We start from the raw sequence: 3,968 nt of genomic DNA on the forward strand, positions 1-3,968 counted from the left end.
TACGGACAACTTCCAGAGATCTCTGGCCTGGCAGCGCTATCGAGAAGCGCTACCCGTTCGGGATAAACTCTACAGGCATGGTTCGAAAAACACGGTGCCGACCTGCCCGAGATGCGGTCAGAGCGACGAAACCGTTCTGCACGCACTCGTACAGTGTCCACCCATTTCCGACCTGTGCGCCCATGTCGAACGACTGCTATCGCGTGTGGGACGAGTCAGTTTATCAACCGAGTCTATCTTGAATATCGTCGCGCCTCCTTCTTTGAAACGGGAAGGAAGAGCTATTTTCATGATAGTTGTGGCAATGGCGACAGAATGTGTATGGTGGACGCGTCTGAAAGGTCTAGAGACAAACACTTTCCTCTCTGGTCAATCTCTCATCAACTTCTTCGAGTATCACTTGAAGAGGAAGGTGAGAGTAGAGAGGGAAGATTTGTCTAGTGGATGTTTCAAAAAAAGATGGGTGAACCTAGCAAGGATGGCACGTGTGAATGATGGAGCCACCTTGAGCATAATCCTATGAACCAGAAAAAGAAAAGAAAAAAGAGAGTCACTTACTGTAATGTGTTTTTTGCATGACATTATTGCCCGAGGTTACCATGGTCTTTTCCGTAGGCTTTTCTTTCCGCGGATAAGCCTAATCTGTTTACCATTTTACACTATGACATTTCTGTAATACACGATCCCTATTGATCGGCTTCCCCACTTTTTTTTCACGATCCCTTTTGATCGAAATTCTACCCCCCCCCCTTTTTTTCTTCCCTTCCAAAAAGAAAAGCTCTACTTTGTATTTTGTCCCCTCTGTGTTCAGTTCTGTGTGGCCAATAAAGAAACATATCTCTCTCTCTCACTCTCTCTCTTTCTCTCTCTCTCTCTCTCTCTCTCTCTCTCTCTCTCGCCCCTATACATATGTCTCAGTGTTTTCTGGTGAGTCTGTATTTTCGTGTTAACATCATATATAAATCATATACATTTTACGAATGATTAAAAATTACTTTCCCTTTATAACACTTTTTCGGTGTTTTGGGGGTTCCGGGAGGAGAAAGGAACTGGAAGTTATATTAAGCAAAATAGCGTATGTTTAACAGCAAATTAATCGAGTTATTTTATAACCACATTGCATTGTTTTCACTAAAATGGTTATATTTGCAAAAAAAAAAAACCCCAAAAAACAGTGAATTTAAGTATTAAGCAGATTATATATATATTAGTATGCATGCGCATATCTGTCTATCTATCTATCTATTATTATAAAGTCTGGTAATTAGTCATATATTAATTAATATCGATTAATTATCAGGAGGCCAGCACATGTAAAGAATCAAAGAGATTCAGAAATATTATCTGCAATCTCAGGGGATTAAGGTACATTTTAAAAAAATAACGTCGACCACTAACGTGGACAATTAATGCGCTAGAAATAGATCACATCTTGTGTCTATTAAGACCTATTTTAGGTCTTAATAGACACAAGATGTGATCTATTTCTAGCGCATTAATTGTCCACGTTAGTGGTCGACGTTATATATATATATATATATATATATATATATATATATATATATATATATATATATATATAGATATATATAGATATATATATATAATTACAGATAGATACATACATACATACATATATACATACGTACATGCATGCATGCATACATATATACATAAATTCATATCGGTAAGATATGATTATAGGAGACACGCAGAGAATTTACACGTACACACATACGAAGGCACAAAGATAGGCAAAGTTTGTGTGTGTGTGTATATATATATATATATATATATATATATATATATATATATATATACTAGCAGTATAACCCGACGTTGTCCGGGTGTGACTTATTACGCCATCTACGATAAGTCTTGCTAGGTGAAAATCAACTAAAAAAGAAAGACTTACAACGAAAAAACACTTATGATGTAAATATGTTCGTAATTCAAAAGACAATGAAATGAAAAGGGCAAGTTTGAAGGCTGTTTTGCATAACATTATTAATCGTACATAAATTTCATCCGTCTAATTGGCTATACAAATGATATGTGCAAAACAACTTTTTGCACTGCCCTGATTATACATAGCATAGAATGTTCTGAGACGCCTTACGGGAGTCAAGAAACAAAAGGAAAATAGTGTAATAGATGCTTTTAAAAAGAAAAAAGGATTTTATCCCTTTTCGTAGGAGGTAGGATGGCAATTTCTGATGAAGCAATTGCTGGCGATCTGTTGCTACACATCTTTGCCAGAAGTCTAACAGATTGGGCAGAAGATGTTGATGCACCATTTTGCATTATGTTCAAAGTAGCTTCTGGAATGTGGTGAATTGCTGCAGTCTGTTGCTGTCTTTTTAAACCGGTTGCTTTCTTTCCCCAGCAAGCTCTCTTCTTTGGAAGCATAATCTATATGTATATTAAACAGAACAACAAAAGTTATAATAGATGGCAGGGTCGGTAGTTTTCACATTTCGGTAATTTTGCGGATTAACATCCGCACGATTACTTAACCCTAACCCTAACCCTAAACCATAACCCTAAACCCTAACCGTAAAACCCTAATCCTGACCCTAAAACTGTAACCGTATCACTAACCCTAACCTGGTAATCTTCAAGTTTAGGGAGTTAAAAAAAGAAAACAAAAAATATTCAAGGGAAATAACTGAATGACTTACCAGTATTGTCCGTACTACTCTGAAATGTGTTTTTTTAGCTGTTTATAAATAAATCACACATGTGTTTTTTTTGTTTTTTTTTACACACGGGTTTTTTTTTTCTAAAACAGCATGCGACAGAAGGAGATAACTTTGTCGATGGAAATGATAATGAAATTCAACAGATATTAGATATTTATTCAAGGGTCAGCATGCAGTTCTAGAAATTAACCTACTCAACATTATAAACGTCAGAAATGGCAGCCAAAAAATAAACGAATGTTTTTTTTCTTTTGGGGTTGAATTCCTTCATAGAAATTCATGTAGATAAGATGAAAATAAGGTAATCTTCAAGTTTAGGGAGGTAAAAAAAAGTAAATAAAAATATTCCGGTCTTCCACGAGGCATTTTCGATCTCTCAGTTAACTTCAATCAAATCACGTGTGTGATTTATTTTTATTTACTTTTTTTTATCCCTAAACTTGAAGACTACCCCCTAACCATAACCCTAAAACCCCAACCCTAACACCCTAGTGAAAATCGTGCGGGTGTTAATCTGAAAAATTACCCACATTTGTAATGAAGTTCAGTGATTTTGCAATGTGTTGTCCTGTCGGTCAAACTAAAGCGTGAATGTTCTGAGACGCCTTACGGGAGTCAAGAAACAAAAGGAAAATAGTGTAATAGATGCTTTTAAAAAGAAAAAAGGATTTTATCCCTTATATGTATACTGTTCAGTATGTATGCGTTGAATAAAATCTATCTTTCTACTTGTACCACCATACATTTCAGCGCTTCGAAAAACAAACTTGTTTGTTTACATACAGCGTAACTAAAACAAAAGTTGAATCTATGACTTTGTATGCATAAGAGAAAGTAAGAGTTATCGTTCTTAAACGTTCATAAGAGAAAGTAGGAGATGAAAGGATTTGTAAAGGTCGTAGGAAGAGGAAATTTAGGTTTTATTAGAGGGGGGGAAATGTTATTTTGCGCAGTTTAATGGATTTTATTGGTAACTGTGTTTGATTTTGACGGAAAAAATGACGCAGTTACCTAGGTTATGGTATTTAGAATATTAATTCCGATTGTTTCATTCAAGAAATTTGGAATTGTGTAAATGTATGAATTGGATACACATACACACACACTCACAAACTCAGCTATATATATATAGATATAGATATAGGACAATCAGTTAGTTGTCATAATAAAACTCAGAGTTTCAGATGTCTTAATAACTGATGAGATACCGGAGCAGGCTTCAGCCCCGACATCCGAAACTCTGAGTTTTACTATGACAACTAACTG

The 3,968-nt window shown here is 35.6% G+C and overlaps 1 long non-coding RNA gene across 1 annotated transcript in view; it reads right to left on the reverse strand.

Annotated features, from left to right (window-relative positions):
- Positions 1-2,143: 2,143 nt before the first annotated feature.
- Positions 2,144-3,968, reverse strand: part of LOC149137522 (uncharacterized) — a 2,796-nt gene continuing 971 nt past the window's right edge. The window contains exon 2 of the long non-coding RNA XR_016241372.1: positions 2,144-2,412. This is a non-coding gene — a long non-coding RNA (uncharacterized LOC149137522). The remainder of the gene's footprint in view (positions 2,413-3,968) is intronic.

This window comes from Octopus bimaculoides, chromosome 1 (assembly GCF_046866305.1).
Source record: "Octopus bimaculoides isolate indiv1 chromosome 1, ASM4686630v1, whole genome shotgun sequence".
Taxonomy (NCBI): Eukaryota; Metazoa; Mollusca; class Cephalopoda; order Octopoda; family Octopodidae; genus Octopus; species Octopus bimaculoides.